The sequence below is a fragment of the Filicampus tigris genome, chromosome 13, assembly GCF_054856515.1.
Source record: "Filicampus tigris isolate MCC_2025a chromosome 13, RoL_Ftig_1.0, whole genome shotgun sequence".
NCBI classification, from domain to species: domain Eukaryota; kingdom Metazoa; phylum Chordata; class Actinopteri; order Syngnathiformes; family Syngnathidae; genus Filicampus; species Filicampus tigris.
Window position 1 is genome coordinate 7560220 of NC_141229.1, and position 19874 is coordinate 7580093.

General features: G+C 41.2%; 1 protein-coding gene across 2 annotated transcripts in view; it reads right to left on the reverse strand.

Moving 5' to 3' along the window:
• Positions 1-19874, reverse strand: part of msrab (methionine sulfoxide reductase Ab) — a 60397-nt gene that overhangs the window by 40371 nt on the left and 152 nt on the right. The window contains exon 1 of one of the 2 annotated variants that reach the window (XM_086048711.1): positions 19302-19587. The exons of the other annotated variant lie outside the window; for it this stretch is intronic. The gene's annotated coding sequence lies outside the window, so the exon portion shown is untranslated. Of the gene's footprint in view, positions 1-19301; positions 19588-19874 lie in introns of those variants that run through there. 2 annotated transcript variants of the gene reach the window in all.

Here is a 19874-nt window from a genome sequence, read left to right on the forward strand (position 1 = left end):
TCTACACTCGGACTACCGTTGTCTTCTCTCATCCCAAGAAAAGATGATCCAGTCTGACTTTGTCATCTTCGGATTTCATCAACCAGGAACTATCCACCCCCGCTCACAAACCTACTCAAGTCAAATCATTGGGGATGTATCAAAAAACAATCTGAATCAGAAAATCTTTTGATTTAAAAGATGCGAGTGCATCAAATCGAACTGAATAGATTTGTGCCACTTTGAAATATATCGAGATATGCATTTAATCGTCTTTTATTGGAGGGATATATTATAGAAGGGAATGGCACATTTACAGTATTGACAAGTTCATTCAAATGCATGTAAAATGACATTGAATCTACTGAGTCAAACTGAATCGCATTGTTCCACTTTCAAATCGAACCGTGCTTGATTTGTTTCGCACCTCACATATTGAAAACCGTATCGAATCGTCTTTTGTGGAGGGATGCACACCCCTACTAATCAGTCATCTGTCAATATTAAGCAAGTCAGCAACTCAGCAAGTGTGAGATACACAGTCATGGAAGAATATACAGAAATCAATCTATGCTTGAAATGAAACCGCACGCCTGTAGGGCCTTGTACGATTTCAGTGCTATGACGGTGGAGCGATATGACGGTAATAAGGATGATTATTTATGTGTGGGCGCCTAATGCCTCCTCCTATGCGCTCTACAAGTGACGGAAAAGTCAGATCGTTGTTTCGGCGCGTGTACTGCAAGCCAGAATAACATCACACCCTGCTGCAACGCTCTCGCTCTCCTTTTGTAAACTCCCTCTCTTCCTCTTCCTGGCTCTCTTATCTGGCGGGGAAATGAAGCTCAGTCACCTGCGGAGGAGCTGAGGGCGGCACGGGCGACTTTGCAATGCAAATGCCAGGTAATTACCCCGACACGAGGGAAGTGCAAGCGCATGTATGGAAATAGAGCGGAGTGGGGGGGGGGGGGGGGGGGGGGGAAAGCAGAAAGAAAGAGAGCAGGAAATAGAGAAAGAGATGAAACCAGTGCCGGGTTCACCTGCCTGTTGATGCGGGATGATTGGGGTGTCGGGAGAATGTGAAAAAGACAAAAAAGCGGGGGGTGTGTGCAAACACTATCAGACGATGTCTGATTGTCTGCGGCATCGCCGTGTGCAACCAACTACAGTAAAACAATGCATATCACATTTGTTGTGATCTGTTTGATTCCAAGTAACATCTATGGCCAATACCTTCAGTAGCAGCTCTGTTGCTAACCAAAACAGCAGCACCTAAGCCATCCCTTAGTGCGGGGACTGAGTTCATGTTGTCAATGAGTGCGGTATTAAAAATGATCTTACGTTATGTGGAGACAGCTTCTTTAATGACCATTAGCATTCTAGTACAGTAGACACATGAGGTTGCTCCACAATGTATCGGCTCCAGCACGCCCGCGGCCCTCGCGAGGATAAGCAACTCAAATAATGGATGGATGGATGTTTTAAATGCTATATTTATTACTTCATTTTGTTATTTCTTCTAATTTCGCAATTCCCGTGCCTCATTGTGAGGCCTTCAGAATCCATCTGGAACGTGAACCAACTATTGTTCCTTGTCCTATAAAAGGTTAATTATAAGTGAGCGTGCGTGTGCGTACAGTTGCACGCATATCGCGCATCGCTGCTCCTATGTTCATATGTGTGTGTTTAAATATAGTATATACTGTATATGAGCATGTGTGCACCATTATGTCCATGCCCTCTAATGGGCACTTGTGTGTGTACATGCCTGTGCATGTGTGCGTGTTGTGCCGCAGGATTTAATGCGTACGCCAGCTTGCAGCTGTTTCATTGTGAGCCAACGAGAGCAAAGCGACATGCAGATGTGCTTTAAGTATCAAAGAGATTATCAAGTGACCTGGAAATGAATAAACACACGCAGTGCATCGAGAACACGGCACGCCGGCCGCCATGTTGTCGTCTGGAAAGCCGGAACGCGGCGGTTTGTTTGTTTGGAAGCAACTGTGTGACTCACAAGTCTGATGAGAGTTTTTGGGCGTTTTTTGGCGTGTAATCGCACCGTTGCTTGAGTCTCACTTTGCACTAATTAGAATAATAAATCACGCCGCCTCGCGCCACTTCAAAAGGGCCCTCCGACGTGGCGGCGAGCAGGTGGGACGGTGTGAAAAACAAAAGCGTTTGATTGCTCTGCCACGGTCGGTTAAAAGCAGCGTGACTCTCCACGGGGGATTGGTATTCATAAAGCGACATGACAAATTTGGAGTCATACTTAGGCCGTCCTTCACGTGACAAAAGTTGGACAATAGTCATAATCGTACATTCACTGGAGGGTTGGGAGACAGATCGATTTTAACGATAACAGTGAACCACGGAATATCGGGAATATCGTGCTTCATCTTTCAAGCGATCGTTCTTTTTCATGCCTTTTTACAGTGTACCGTTTAGGGAAGTTTGAATTTTGAGTTGCATGCCTTCAGTGTAGTACCACGTTGTGCCGCAACATGCCAGGTAGACTGAACTACCACATGCAACGTAGTAGGTGTCGTGGGGCCGTATGTATGTGTTGCTGCTCCGTATGTGTGTTGGTAGTTGTTTGAAGGTTTACAATCACTGTAACATTGATAATGCTTTCCGTTTGCCTCGTCTATGACGTTCGCATTAAATGTTAGCATTAAGCTTACTTCATTATTATACAGGTTGGTTGACATTCTTATTGACAAACATTTAAAGATGTTAAATTGTTCAATTTTTAAATTGTGAATTCAGGAGATCTTGTTTACTATACATACCGGTACATGTTTGGACTAAAAGGATATGTGTTCAGGAGCAAGCGCTCAGGTAACGACCAATCACGGTTCACCTGTTTTCTGAAGCAGAGCCATGATTTGTCGTTATCTGAGCCCTGAGCAACTGCGATGTCATTTTCAGTCAACAAAAGTGACAAAATGGCCACGCCCTGAGATGGCCAAAATTGGGTGGATTTTGCTGTTTAAGTCGTATTCCACAAACACCAATATTAATCAGAGTGTTTCAACTAGTTGGCCTGCATAGACATATTCTTGAAAAAAATATGTTTGGGTTGATTTCCGCTTTACGTGATTTATACAAAAAGTGTTGGAGCAGCAAGGCCAATAAAACTCATGTCAGCGTTGACACCTTTAGTATGAGCTCAGAAAGTGGCTGAGAGAGTGCAGCCCAAAGTCAAATGGGGTCCATCGCACCTGTCACCCTAACAAGGATAAACTCTATTGAAAATGGATGGACCTTTATCAAAATCTTACGGCCTATAATGTGACATATTTTTGGTCAAGGTAATGTGGCTCGTTGAACAAAATAATTCCTTTTGCTTTTAAACAATATTTCCAGGCCAAAATAGTGACTGTATATCATCGCAGTGTTGATTTGTGAATTGTGACATGGTTAACTTCTTATTACACCAGTATGACAGTTAAACATTAACCCCTGAGAGGGCCTTTTATTTTTCACTGTAAACAAGTCAGCCTTCACAACAACTTCAGCCTGAGATACACATATTAAATATTCATTATTTTTTAAGGGGTTTGAACACTCTAAAGGCCAGCATGTTTACACAACTTCATTTTTTAAATAAATAAAAAATATATGAAATAAGTAATAAAATAAAATAAATAAATAGTGTAAATAATTAATTTCCCTAGACAAAGTTTCAAGTATTTGCTTATTACTAATACTAATGGTCAGCGTCGCTGTCCGTCGTTGCGGCGTCGGTCACAGCTGGCCAACGTCGGATTGGTCTATCTAGGCAGACGTGCTAACAACTAAACCACCATGCTGGTGGATGAAAACTTCAAAAATGTCATTCAGCCCAAATTTAGATTCATCTCTATTTGATTGTGTTTTTATATAAAATATGTGTTTTATATATAAATGGAGAAAAGATAAAAATGCCCTACATTGGAATATAAAATGTTGCCCCTCTCGCACGGCACTTCTCACATTCCCAAATAACTTATCGTCAACTTTGTTTATGTCTGTATGCGTTATACTGCCGAGGCATCCACATCAGAAGAAGTCGCACAATGAATGAGTAATAATGCAAAAACCGTTGAAGTACACAATACTGTAGATTGCTACTTGTTTTATTAAAACCAGGTTACAATTTCTTTGTTGTTTGTTTATTGGGTGGTTGGAACAGAATAACATTTCAATCAGTTCAGTGAGCGTGATCATGGAACAAACTCAACTCAGTCAAAGCGCCGCTGAATTTCCAATGGGAAAAATGCATGCTGACTCCTTACATTTTTATGATGCTCTGCAGTCTTTTTCTCATTCAAGCATCTTTACTAACGCTTGAGGGTCTTCTTTCCCTACAACCCCCTCCTCCATTTACCAACTATTTCTGGCCTACATCTTTTGCTAAATCTCCATCCCACCATCTTCTTTTTTTTTCATCATTATTATTCCTGAAGAGACTTTGCTTGGGGGAGAAGATGCCATTTATGTGCTGAGACAAAGCCAAATGGATGAAAAGGACGCTGGGGAACAATATGTTTGCTGACGCCACCATTGTGGAACCTTCATTTTGACCCCGAGGGCTGGGATTGAGCGAGGACCCGGCTGTCTTAATGGGCGATTTTTTGGGGATGACTCCTCTAGACTTCCATCTAAATCACTTAAAAGCCCCTCCATTGTACGGCAAGCCACCATCCACCACTGCGCGCAACCCACTTTTCACTGCAGCGGTGGCCAATTGCGAATGCATTGAAAGCAGGGGAAACAATGAATCAGTTCGCTCACGTGTCTTTAGCAGCGTAGCTCGGGGACACGTTCTCTGCTCGCCGATTGGCTGCGGCGGGAGGGAAAAGTTGGCGGAAAAGACACCGCAAGGGGAGGATGGAGGCATAAAGGATTTGAAAAGCAAAGCCTCTTTGGTAAAGAGGAAACCGTGTGGGGGTTGCTGCTGGATGGATGGATGGATGGATGGATGCAGGGTGACACAAGGTCCAGATTAACCCTAATCTCAGGCCTGGTGCTTTAGGTGAGGGAGTGCACAGGGGAAGCCAGGTGGTTCAAAATGGTAGGAGGAGGAGGCAGAGGGGGGTTAATCTCAGTGTGCTTTTATTTTGATAGAGATATGCCCACAAAAAAAAAAAAGAAGAGATGTTATGGATTGGTGGGGGCGGGGCTTGAGCGACGGTAGCGGTGAGCCCATTGGCTGCTGCCTGCATGGCGACAGTGGCACATGCCCTGGTGGAGGGGATTAGAAGGACAGTTCCCTAATCTGCTGTTTTAGGATCGTATGTAGGCCAAGAGTGGCTTAGCCCGGCCGCTCTTAGCGCGGCGACAGGAAGTGGATGGCCGTGATGTGGCGGCCCTTTAAACAGTTGCTCATGCTCAAGCATTTGAAACATTCTTAATCGTCACACACGATGTCAACCACTGCAAAACATAAAATCAATTATTAAAACAACCTCAACCCATGATAACAAGACATGACAGGACAAGCAACTAGCCAGTTGGCGGTTCCCAAGTTAGCTGTGGCTAGCATTAGCAGTCCATCAAAAGTATTTTGCCCAAAATAAATACTTAATCCCTCCTATAGTCTTATACAGTGTACCCCATATGATTCATAAAGTGAACCACTTGTCAGTCAAAAACGAATCATGAAGAAAACAAACCAACATGTATAAATTGCTCAGAGTATTATTTTTAAATCACATTTTTAGGGGGATATTCATTTGACCAAAACCTGAGACCAAGCAGACTAAAACTCAGACAGTTACCCAAAATCCCAATTTCCTGATTGCGGGTGCGTTAGGAAATACACTCAAAGCACATGCTGCCAATTAAGAAGCTCAAAGAGCATTGTTCAAATGTGTTGTTGGGTTATTTAGAGTGCGTCCCAAAAAATTGTGCCCAGTGTGTCGGGCAGTGCGAGGAAAGGAAACAGTTCAAGCATGAGCTGCTGATTGGTTTATAACATAGGCTGTGTTCGGAAATTCATGAGAGGGGAGCGCGGTCTGCCTCTCTGAACACACACACTCTCAAAGTGGTGTCACGGCATCAGAGTGAATTTCCGAACGCACCCCGAGGTGGAACGAGTTCCGGTTGGATGAAACCTCCACTTCTAACTACGGAAATTATATTTTTTTGTTTAAAATGTCTTACTTTAACTAGAATCCTGCGTCTCATTGTGGCCAAGGGTAGAATCCTGGTTTGTTATTGCTCCTTTTGCTGCCGTAAAAAGTAAATCTTTGTTGTGGCAGCGGCGGCAGCAGAGTTACGTCCCACATTAGTTGCCATGACTACAGTTCCTCTTTATCTTCTTCTGCTTCCATTTCTTCTTCTACTTTCTTTTGGTGGGTAGCACATCATTTTTTTTTCCGGTGGAAAGAATTTGGCAGTAATGCACAGAAAGTCAACACGATCAGGGAACAGGGGGTTTCGAGCTCTAATTTTAACACGTACCGGTATAAGTCGCACTTGAGTATAACTCGTAGGACCAGTCAAACTATGAAAAGAAGTTTGATTTATATTTATATTTATCAAACACTGAACCAATGTTTTGCAGTCAACCTATGTTCTCATGTACCTCATGAACCTCAGAGGCTCTATCTGATTCTATATCTTATCATACAGTGGATGTTCTCATTCAACGGGCCTATCTATGATCCCCATTTGATCTCAGGCGGTGCTTTTGTCAAATAATGGATTTAACATGTTCTCGTAGGGTGCATGTTCTAATACAGCAGGTCTAATATGTTCTCATACAGTAACCTTCATATCATACAGAATAGGTTCTCAGAGATGACCTTTTATGTTCTCAGACAACGAATCTCACATAGTTTAACAGAGGAAACCTCATAAATTGCTGTTGTTTCCCTTCCGGCTTTATTGTACAATTAATCACATATTCTCATACAGTAAACCTACAGTGAACCTAACAACACTATACTTTAGAAACCAGAACATATATGTAAATGAACGTAAATGCATAAGCACCGCTCATGACATAATGCTCTCAGCTCACTGTCTGTTAATGTACAGTGACGCTGAATTTAACTGAGTTCCGAAAATGCATCATGATTCTATAAATTAGTCGCACTTATTAGAAAAAAGAAAAAGAAAAAAAAAACTGAGCGCAGTGCTTTCTGCTTAACTAGGCTGCAAAATTGATTAGCCTGCATGACATTCTGTGAGCGTTATTGTTCATCACAGAATATGTCAGCCATGTAGTTTCATTACAATTAAAAACTAAAAAGCAGAGTAGTTATCATTTTAGGAAGCACTCGAGGCGACAAACAGTACTGCCCACTGTGAATGAGATGCAACATAAATTGTATTAGTTTAGTAGTACTTTTTCCCAAGCATCGATTTGCCTATCCTATTAATTGTATTTTTGTGAAAAAGGTCAATTGGAGTTTTACACGGAGCTGTATATTTTCTTTTTTTTTTCTACACTTGATATCATTATTGCTGTATTCTCTTCCTCCCTACTGTACGCCCCAAAGCGAATCAGTCGTGTGTCAAACAATAACATGTGAACATGAGAGGAACAGTGCAAAAACGGGAAGTAGGTCACATAGCAATTTATTTGACAAAAAAAAAAAAAAAAAAAGAGGGAGGCTGGGGGGGGGATGGTGGAGAGCCAAGTGGGGCACAGTGTGTGCAGAGGCGGCGGGATTTTTGTTATTTTGGGGGAGAACGCAGCAGATTATTTTTTGTGTCTGAATGCTTAAAGTTGCAGAAAGGTTCTCCAAAGGTGACCGTTTTATTCGGGGTGGGGTGTATATAGTGATTATTGTGGTCCCTGGAGCACATCGACACTGGCGACACACACACTGCTGGCCACATTGATCAGCTGTCAATGAACGGAGCATCCCACCAAACGCACACATCCTTGCACTAATATTTACACAACAAATAGAAGAAATCCATGGAACAAACTGTAGTTATTCCCCGCATCACGCACGCACTCTCACACACACACACACACACCCCCAACCCCACAGAAACACTTCGTGATCCCGATTAAACCCGCTCGTCGTCATCATGTAGGCCGCGTCACCCCCAATCACGCTACATAGTTTAACATCTGTGCAGGTTCAAATAACTCATTATTTTTCATTTGAATTATTAAATATCTTATACTGTATTAAAAGTGCTGCAGATTTGATTCCACACACCAAATGCTTTTAAAATAGAATATATTCATTTATTAATCCATTGCAGTGATTCTTGGTGGACTGAAAAATTCCCTGTTTGAGGTGGATGGATGTGATGAATATCCAAAAAATATGGATTGCACTCATAGACATTGAACACGCACGGGACATTTTTGAGTCACACCTTTAAATGTATTACAGAAATTCACGGGAGGGGGCCAATGTGGAAATAATCAGTAGCTTTGTTCTATGTACCCCTTTAAAATTAAACTCATTGAAAAAATAGGAAATGTAGTTTTAATCACATAAAATACACCCCTGCAACCTTAGATCACTGCTGCAACATGAAATTTTCAAAATACCTTATGTCATATATTTTCATTTAACTCTGTGCTTTGGACATTTGTGCATACATCAACTTAATATTTTGTAGTCAATTTTTCTGTAGTACTAGTGATTCCAACTACTGGAAACAAATTGCCGGTGTGTTTTAACATTCACCAATAAAAATGATTCTAATTAAAATTAGTGATATGAACAGGAATACGGAAGTGGGGCCTGTTTTAATATCGTGAGAGTATTTATTGGCCGATGGGAGACAATCTGTGCAGACTGAGGATGTGCAAAGCCACATTAACACATGAGTGAGGCTCTGGAGCACCAGTCTTCTCTAATGACTCCATAATCCCGCCCAAATGCTGCCTGCTTGCTAATCTCTCCATCGGATTACCCAAGTGGGGACAAACCCGGCGCTCTATTCGTCTCGGCCCGGCTCTACTCTGAGCCGCCGCCTTCTTCCTGCATGGGAATCCTCGTATACGGTCAAGCTCATGTGTTCTCGTGTGCTGTCATACAGTGAAACTCATACACAGTACAGTACAATTGGCATACTTTCATACACTCAACCTCATGCCCCCCCCCCCGCATATGTTGAACCTAATGCACTCTCATAATCTACACCTCATTTTATCAAACTGTGAAAATAAAATGTTCTCGTACAGTCTCAGTATGGGAGTGCATCTCTCCAATAAAAGACGATTCTATACATATCTCGATGTATGGCGTACGATACGATTCAAGAACGGTACACTTTCAAGTAGAACGATTTGATTCGGTTTAATTCAATGGGATTACGATTTGATACGGTACGCCTGTAGCTTTTGTTGTGTTTATTCGTATACAACATGAAAAAAAAAAATCGCCAAAGACCAAACTATTGAAGGGAAGAAGAAAGAACGGTAAAAAAAACCCCAAAAAATCATCAGCAACATCAAACCAAATTATCGTGATCCATAACCTCTTAATTGAGACATCCGGCCATTGACGATATAGTGAAACTGATTCATATCTAAATGTATATCTAAATGTATATATATATATATGGTGAAACAAAAAACTATTTGAATCTGAACATTTGAAAATAGCTTTTTTTGATGCGAGTGCATCAATTTGAACCGAAGGATATTGTTCCATTTTGAATTATATCAAGATACGTATGGAATAATCTTTTATTGGAGAGAAATGACAGATTAAAGTACTGACTGATGTATAGTCTCATGCAATGAACCATAACATGTTCTCGTGCAGTCAAACTTGTGTTCTCGGAATTCTCATACAGTGGACCTCCAACAGCTAACCTATGTCCCCGTTTACTGAACCTCATGTGTTCTCATACGGTGAACCTTGAGTTCTCACATACGATAAACTGAGTATATTCGCATGAACTGAACCTCACTTTATATTCTCTTACAGTGAAACTAAATTGTTCTAATACAGTGAACAATCTGTGGTCTCATTTTCATCCTAATAGGTTCTCCTCACACAATCAAACTAGCATATCGCCGTCGTCGGGCCAAATCCTTGTTCCTCCAAAGTAGTCACTTTGCAGGAAACCCCAAAAAATGGTTGTTCAACCATTAGCATTGCATGGTGAAAGAGAGCACGACTCTTCAACATTTTAGATTTGTCAAAAATGTGTAAAAGTAACACCCACGCGTGTGGACTGACCTTTAGTATAGATTTTGGAAAAAAAATGTGAAATTCATCAAAATGTCACTTCTGAGGTTTTGGCCTGCATGCAGTGAACCTAATATGTCCTCCAAAAATGTGTTTAATATGTTCTTATGGAGTGAACGGCATCAGTTTTCCTACAGTGAACCGAGTACATTCTCACGCAGCGAACCCTCCCTTGCTCTGCTATAAAGCCCTACATAGAAAACTGAACCACATTTGGTGAAATTAAACTGGACACCGTCGCTCACTATAAGTCAGTAAAACCTAGTGATTTCTCCCTTCCCATTAGCATAGAAAGGCAATGATGTTAAAATTACATACAATGAAAGATAATTATATTATATGTGTATAATTACAATGACAGTGATGTTAAAAAAGGGAAAATTGAGTAAAACAAGTCCAGTAATGCACTACAATTATCTTCTGGTGGCTAATAGTATTTTAGATGAAAATATAAATATTCTAATGAGTAAGGGAGAAAATGTAAGCCATAAAAAGCAAATGAATAGAATCAATAGGAATTCATTCATCGTCCTTACCGAATTAAAGTAAAAAAAAATCTGTAACTCCCTAAATCAAAGCACGAGTCAGATCTTTTTTCTGTGATATTATGTCCGACATCGGGGGATCTAAGCTCATTTTACTGGTCACACGTCCTATTCTTTATTTCCGCTAAAGGAAAAAAAACGCCATTTTGTGCCATCTACGAGGGCCTAAAAATGTCGCTTTGATTTTACAGCAGCGCTTGTATGTCTGGCCCTGCATGAGTGTGTGTGTGTGTGTGTGCGCGTGTGTCTGTCCTATGCACTGTAGCTCAAACTGCAGTCGACAGCATGCAACAACGCTTAGCGACATAGTAACACACTTGACGCAGCTCGAGCGAAAAATTGCACCTAGATCTTATTTGTGCTTATAAAAATAGTGTGATAAATTCTGACAATTTTTGCTACACAACACCCAAATAGGTTACAGCCGCAGCTGTTGTGAAAGCGTCATATAAATAAAGATGCATTGTATTGTATTGTATTTTTACGCCCTGACTAAATCGGAGATGAAAGGCTGCGTGTGTGTCTAAATGCGGTCTGAGCGGCAGCAGCAGCAGCACTAAAATGTAAATAAACGAAACAGATACCATGAAAAAACAACAAATGGGGAGCTTGCGTGTGCAGCATAAACCCCAAATAAAATGTGTTGATTTGAATCATATTTTTTTTCATGAATTTACTATGGTGCTCCATGCAACTGCTAAAAAAGTGAAGGGGATAAAATAGAAACGCAGCGCCCTGCGTTCACATAACAGATGGATGCAATACGGTTGTAAAGGTTTGGGAAGCGAAGCATGAGATGGAGGTACGTTCGATTTGACGTTAGCGGTGGAGAGGGGTGGCGGTGGTGGGGGCTTTTTGTTCCTGCGGCTGTCCCGTTTCCCGCGATCAGCTGACGGATGATGGAGCGTGGAAGGGGTCAGGGGGCAAAACCTTGCATTGTCAGCCCGGCCGCCCACCGCCCCACTTCCACCCCCAATCCATCTCCCATGGGGTTTCCCCTCCCTTCACTAACCCACATCCCCCCCCGCCCCTTTTGCGCGCTGTCTTCTGCAGCATTTACATACATTTATCAAACGTGTTGTGCAAAAGAGCGGCCATTGCACTTACATGTATGACACTTCTACATGAACATACATATGGCTAACAGGGCCCGATTTGGATAGTTTCACCTGGGGGTGTTCTCACTTTTGTTGTCAGCATTTTAGGCATTAATATCTGTGTATTGATTTATTTTGTGAGGACTGTAAATTTCTACTGATTATATTCTCACACTGTGAACCTTAAATGTGCTCATGCAGGAAACCATGTTGACAGAGTTAACTTAGCTCTCATGAAGTGAAACTTATACAGTGTACCATATTTATAAATGATAAAGGATGCCAGCAAATCGGGGGAAAGCATTATACACAAGTACGGAGAAAAAAAATTTAGGGTGATTATGTGTGTGTGTTTTAAATATACACGGGTGCGTATTCACTGTATTTTACGGTACACTGCCATATATTGAAGCTCATGGATCCTCATACAGTGAACAAAGTTTGTTCTCGTACAGTGAACCTCATACGTCCACATACTGTGTATAAAAGCTACTACGTTCTCATAGGGTGAACCTGGTACGCTCTCTGACTCTTTAGAGTACACCTCACGTCATCATACGGTGAATCTAATGTTCTCATGCAGCGAACCCTCTGTCCTCATACAATGAAACTAGTACGTTCACGTGATGTGAAAACTAGGTTGCGCCAATGTGGTCAAACAGTGAATCTTGTATTTTACCGTGAAATTCCTCTTTTCTCATGCAGCGACGCCAGAGTGAACGATGCATATTCGCGTACGGTAGACCTAATACCCTGTAAACCAAGCGGCTTCTCGTTCAGTAAACCTCACGTTGTCATGCAGAGAACCAAATGTGTTCTTATACATACGACCTAATATGTTCTTGTACTGTGGTACCCAGTACGCTCTCACGCAGTGAACCCAATACGTCCTCATTTAACAATGACGGCACTTCCATTGCCCTCACGTGTGACGTATCATATATGAACTCCTCCGAACCCTCCACCGACATCGTTGTGCGACAATTGCAGGCATGAACGCTGCGTATTTCGCCACATATATGTGCACGTAAAGAGACAAGACAGTGTTACGCCCCCGACCCCCTTTGAGCCAAAACCATCGCAAAGTCACATACACCCCACCCCACCCCCCAGCCCAGTTTTTCCTGTGTAATCCCTGCCAGCTGGCCTCGTTGGTTAATCCCTCTGCACTGATCAGATAGGCCACGCATCCAGTACGGGACAGGGGCAGATAGGGGCGGGACGCTCCTGTCTATGCGTGAGTGTGTATGTGTGTGTGTTGATGAAGTGGGGGGTGGTGTCGACCAGAAAGCATAAATTGCCGCTCGTGCCTTCGCCTCGGCGCAGTGTGTCTGTGCGCGAGCCAGTCGCCTCTTCCTCCTCCTCCTCTTCCTCCTCCTCCATCCCTTTATCTCCTCTTCCCTTGGATGCTCATACATATATACCTTCTTGGCTTATATATGTATCCTTTTGGGCTTTTTTTCCTTCCCTGAATGGATTTTTCCTCCACAACGGTATTATATACATAATTATTTTTGTCAAAACCTCCCTACCTGTTTTGTTTTTTTCCCCTGACTGCATGCCTCCCATCCCTTGTTGTCCGCCATCCCAGCATCCCCCCCTTTACCCTGCAAGCCGGCAAGAGGACCTCGGGATGCGGAATCAGGACCACGGATGCACCAAAAACGAGAGGAAATACTGCAGCGTCCTCTCCAGTTCTCATCTGGGATATGACAACAAGTGCATTTGTTATTTTTATAGGTAAACCGATTAATTGCTGAAAAAAAAAAAAAAAAAAAAAAAAAAGTTGTAAAGTTCCTTGGACTAACATTTCTGTTAAAAACGCCACCGTTGCCATTTGTTTATTCCGAGCCTGTTAGCGGCAGAGAGGTGATGGGAGAGTGGGAGTACCTAAGGGAGGGAGGGAGGTGGATGAGGGAGATAACGACGCGGCTTTACCGACTGTAACGATGCGACGCTTAAAGACGTTAAGCGGAGGTTTTGGGGGGGGGGGGGGGGGTGATGGCGTCGTGTGCAGGAATGGGAGCAGGCAGCCCCGGCTGTCTCCAACCGCCGAAAGGTAGCTCGCTATATCTTGCATGGATGCATGTCTTTTGTTGCCCTTTTTTTTCCTCGCCGCAATTGCTCATGTACGTCGCCCTGATGCATCCACGGTGGCGAACATCAACGAGGTTCCGGTGTTTGGTTTGAGCTCTTTGTGTTCACAGTGGACCTTGATTTAATTTCAATACAATTAAGGCACGCGGTGAATGCCAAGAGAGAAGCCACAGTCTTCGCTCACCTGACGGCGGGAAGTCACATACGTACGGGCCGCCCACAGGACGCGGCTCGCAAAAGGCGCAGTGAAGGTTAAGCGGCTTTGACGCAGGAATCCAGGCCGGTACCGTGAAAGACATTGAAAACGGTCATATTTCTGTCAGAACCAGATTAGCAGTGCGGGCCAAGTGGGCAGAGGGGTCGCACGTAGGGGTAGTAGGGGGGTGCCATGTGGTGACAGTGGGACACTTTGAAGGTCTGCCAGTTTCCGCTTGACTTGTAATGACAACACAAGGTTAGAAAGTGGCAAAAAGGGTTAAAAAAAAAAAAAAATTATAAAGGCGATGTGGGAAAAAAAGATGCCTGTTGATTTGTAACACACAAAAATGTAAATTTTCGCAACATGAACCTCCAAATTTTGAGATTCAATTTTTAATTGAGAGAAAAAAGCATCTGAAAATACAAATATGTAAAACAAAAAATATTTTCTATAATAAATGATAAGAGATAAATAGATTTAATTATTCAATAATTCAAAAGAGACACCAAATGCGCATTTGTATCCACAATAAAAAATGAACTCAGAATTTAGAGATACATGCTTTTTATTTGACCTTTTTCATGTATGTACTTTTGTCATTTCATTTCAATTTTTTTCTGGGTTGATGTAAAAAAAAAAAAAAAAAAAAAATTTAATCCAATAAAGATCATTTCATGCATCAAATTTTGTTTGTTTGTTTTTTTTTAATGCAAAAAAATCTAAGCTAAGATGCATACATTTTATTAATTTGTACAATGACAGCGTTCATTAGAATGCTGTTTGAACCAACGGTCCGTGGACCATATTCAGCCCGCAGTAGCGTTTGATGCGGCCCGACTTGCCATCCTAAGAACAAATGAAACTTCAGAGGATCCCTTCTTAAAATCCCAAGAACATTGTTTTAATTTAACCAATAATAATTTTACCCCCCAAAATATATTTTTTAATCAATTCAACATGCCTTAGTTTGAGTAGATGTGATTTTTTTTTTTTTTGAGTGGGCCAAGCAGCAGTGCACTTTGGTGTCAATCCTATAGCACTAAAGCATTAAACGCACAATAGAGCGGTGCAGTCGCATTCACTGCGGCGCGTTGGCCTTTATGTTGTGATTTCCTGACGGCCCTTTTGAGGCGCACACAATGAGCGCGTGCGGAAGGGCAAGTGTGGCGAGGTCATCAACTGCTTCTTTTTTTTTTTTCTTTCCCCAAGCCGCCATCTTGCTCACTGTCTGCGCATTATGCACGTCGTCTCTATACAATTGGGACACCCCCACCTCCTCTCTGTAGAAATGAATGGGGGTGGGGGGGTTGGGGGTAGACAGCAGGTGACCCCATATATTAATATATACACCCCCCACTACTACCATACATCATCATGACACATTATTATTACTATTGTTAAGGAGCACCACTGTTTTGCATTCTGATGTAGAATATAATGCAAAATATTATCTATATGGGGAAATTACTTTTGGGATCGTTACTCTACACAGGGTGGGAATTGTTAATGCATTGCCTTCTGCCATAACAATATCCTAAAAGAAAACCATTTATGATACATCACAATCTTTCTAGTAATGTTGAAGGAAAAACTTCTAAGTATCGAGCTACAAAAAGAAAGAAATGAACTGGATACGTGACATAACCATGAAAATACTGTCCGACTGTTCCTCAAAAGGAATAAAACCTAAGCATTATTTTCACATTGCTTTATCGTTATAATGTCTTACAAAAACAGGTTTCATCAGTTGTTCAGCTACACAGTGACAACATTTTACAACGTAAAAAAATGTCATAACAAATCGGTCTCATTTTGTAAGCGCTTATAAAAACAACACACAAATGGCAGACTTTGTTTGACACCATGAACGACAACATTTTTAAGCCGTTTTCATTGGATGTTTAGCTACGCAGTGGCGACCTATTTTAATGTTAGAATGGTCACAAACCGCACATCCAGTACTTTGTTGCAAAAGCATGAGCTGTCCATTAGCGCAAATGGCAAGTTTTGGCATCAACATTTTTCATCTTCCATTTACAATCGCTGTACGTTTTATGGGTTGTTTAGCAACGCAATGTTGACATATGAGCACAAAACTGTCATTAAGTACAAATACTTGGGCTTCATGGTGCAAAATAAATGACCACTGGTGTATGTTATCCTAACACAATTCAAGTGAGTTGTTGCAGAACCAAATTTTTAATCTTTTGACATTTCTCATTTTAGAACACGCTTTTATTTTTTTACTGAGTTGTGAAGGGTTTGAATATTACCTCGAAATTGTTATAAACTGCACACACTTGGTTTTGTTGCAAAAATGTGATCTGTCCACAAGCGTATTTTTATAAAACAACACAAACGAGAAATATTGTTGAGATGGCTCTTCTAGCAACATCAAGATCATCGTAAACTACACAGCTCAGCCACTGGATAGCAAACGTTGTGACGAGTGATATGGTTTTGAAAATACTTCAAACTTGTTACCTCATTGATATAAGGGTGCCTTGGCTTACGAAGTTACGAGCTGACACTTCTTTTTGCTTCGTGTTGTGTGGTGGGCTGATATTTGATCAACACAGTACGAGTGACATTTTTTTTTTTTTTTTTTAAAAGGAGAGTCATAGTCGCTGACGCAGTTTCCTCCATTTACTAAACAGTGCAAACAGTCAAACACACAAATTTTCAAATCCCACGGCAATGCTCCTGACATCACCTGCTAGGCCACGCCCCCTTTAAATGCGCATGGCTGGGGCTCACACACATGCTTTATAAGACAAGTTTTTAAAATTACATTCTCTTTAATTATATTTGTATGCAATACAGTGAAAGTTGTCTATTAAAAAAAAAACATTTATAATTTTTGTTTTGACGGATGGAATTTCAATTCATTTCAATAGAACATACTGATTTGTACAACATCAATAGTTTCTTCTAAGTCACAGTGTCACTGTATATAGCAATAACATATAGCCTAGGGTTGGTGTTTTTATAGCATCTTAATTCCGACTGTTCAAATTGTTAAGTGTTGCACTTGTCTGCATCATTCATTTACTAAAAAGGAGAGAAATTATTGATGTTGCACTTTCCGAAGACAAACTATTAATGTTGCACTTTCCGAAAAAGAAAAGCTTTCAGTAGTTATAGTATATTATACCCCACCACTACTTGACACATTTAAAACTAACCAGTGCAAGAATTTCTCAATTCCCTCTGGAATGAATAAAACACAACATATTTTTCTTAATATTGCATCAATTATCAATATTTCTTTTTTTTTTTTGTCATTTCATTGGAAGACCCATATTTGCGCACACACACACACACACCCACGCATATATAAACACACACACACACACACACACACACAACAGAGTCAAATCAATCTAATTTAGTCATGTAAATAGAGGTCGGTGCAGGCGACATGGCGAAGCGTCACTAATGGAAGAAAGAGATGGATGCCTTATGATAATGAAGGCACAATGAAGCACAAGCATGACCTTGCGGCGCCAAGTGTGAAACCCCCCCCACACACACATAGGTGGAAGGGAGCTCATCCTAGCATTTTTCTTATGTGTGCATTTAAAATGTCACCGCAAAAACAAACATCCCCGATAAAGAGGCGTGATGCTAACCAAGGCTTGTACCACATGAGCGCAGGCTCAAAAAAGACAAGAACACATTCTTGTCACACACATGCGCACATACTAGCTGAAGCCAGCCAGATGGACTGAAAAACAAGCCCTGCATGGCATGTACCGTAGACAGTGGCTGACATCAAGAAAACATACAAGTGGCTGGAAAAGGTTGGACTGAAACACAGCACGAAGGCACTAATCATGGCAGCACAAGAACAGGCCCGCAACACAAGATCAATAGAAGCTGGGGTCTACTACATCAGATAGTGCAGCATATCACAGCTGGGTGTAAGAGGCTGGCAGACAAGGCCAACATGGAACGGCCCAACCAGGATGCAGGAACAGTGTACCGGAATATCTGTACCAAATATGGACTAGAGGTCCCGGAATCAAAATGGCAGACAGACACCTCCAAATGTGATTGAAAAAAAACCAAGCCAAGTTCCTGTGGGACTTCCAGATCCAGACAGACAAAAGCTGGTGATAGCCAACCAGCCGGACATACTGGTGGCCAGAAAACAGCAATTGTGATTATTGATGTCCTGATCTGATCATGTGATTGGAAATCGGGGCAGATCATGTGGTTTTCAGTTGATCAGGGCAAAAAGGGCAAAAAAAGCTTTATTCAGTTTCCGAAATGTTATAGGTCACAAAGTGTCGATTAAATATGCAGACGGGAAATAGGCGGTGCCCAGTTCTGTGCGGCCATATGTATAATGTGGCTCTTCGTAGTAACACTTTAAAAACATGATACTAGTCATTCTTTTATAACTTTGAGTGTGTTCCCTGTAAAAGAAAGCGAGTCAATTAAATTTACAGAATACATGCACGTCATGGTGCATGGTCAGGATGGTACCAACTCTGCCTCAAACTAAGCCAGGAAAAATCCTGCAAAGCTATAAATTACTTGTCAAATGGAGCAGTTATAGCTTAATTTCATATTGGACCATGTTAATGTTCTGGTTGTTGGGGCGGGCAGTGGTCAGAGTGGCAGTTTGAGCAACAACGGCACACACACACACACACAAATATATACATACATATATACATATTTATATATATACACATACATACATATATATAGTTTGAGCAACAACGACACACAAACTATATATATATATATATATATATATATATATATATATATATATATATATATATTGTTATATATATATATATGAGAGAGAGATAGATAAAGAGAGAAAGAGCAGGGCATTCCATCCCACAAACTGAGAATTTAGTATGAAACAATTTTCTGAAAGCTTCCCCCAAAATATATATGAATACTGTACATATCAAATACAAATGTATACAAATACATTTAATTTTCAATTATGTTAAAAAAAAAAGGCCGCCTCACAAATTTTATTGTTTTGGGAATTCACCCCTCAAGCAGCAACGACCAAAATGAAGTCACTGGAGACCCTCAAATAAGAGTCACGGGTGATCCAGGCAGCGTGCTTGCCACGAACTCACACGCGACACGTGCCCTCGTACCAACCCACTCCATCTAAACACACACATTTTATCAGCGTCCTCATCTAACCCCTGTGCCCTCCCCCTCAAAAAAGAATGGAGTTTAAACTTACCCGAAGCGTGGGAAAAGACTTCCAGAAAGTGTGAGCTCTGTCACCAACATATAAGCGTGCCGCTACTCATTAGCAAGCATCGCCTCCACGTTTAAAAGAAAAAAGACAAACTAACAAAAATGACCCTGCCTTATTAAGAACAACTTTAATCCACATTTTTACGCGATAATTAATGACAAAATAACACTTGAAACACACGTTACAATAGAGCTTAAACGACGTTTGTTAAAAAGTGACTCGCTTGCTCTACAGTTGTCGCAGTTACAAACCCGGAAAGATGGTGGCCGAAAAAGGTCAAAGTAGCTTTTCCTGTGAATCAGGCCACTACACAAACACTGTAAGGACATTTTTATTATTTTTTTTTTTTACTAATTATTAACATTAGACATGTCGTTACGTTACATTATGTTTTTACGAACTTAAACTTCACCTTTCATTTCTTCCGACTATTTTGAACTACCGGGGTGTTTCAGTATGGGATATTTACATTTGAGATTTTTCATTTGTGTGTCTTTTGCTTTCAAACTGCATTTTCAAATTGAATGAGACAATTCAATTGGGTCTGTAAGTTTT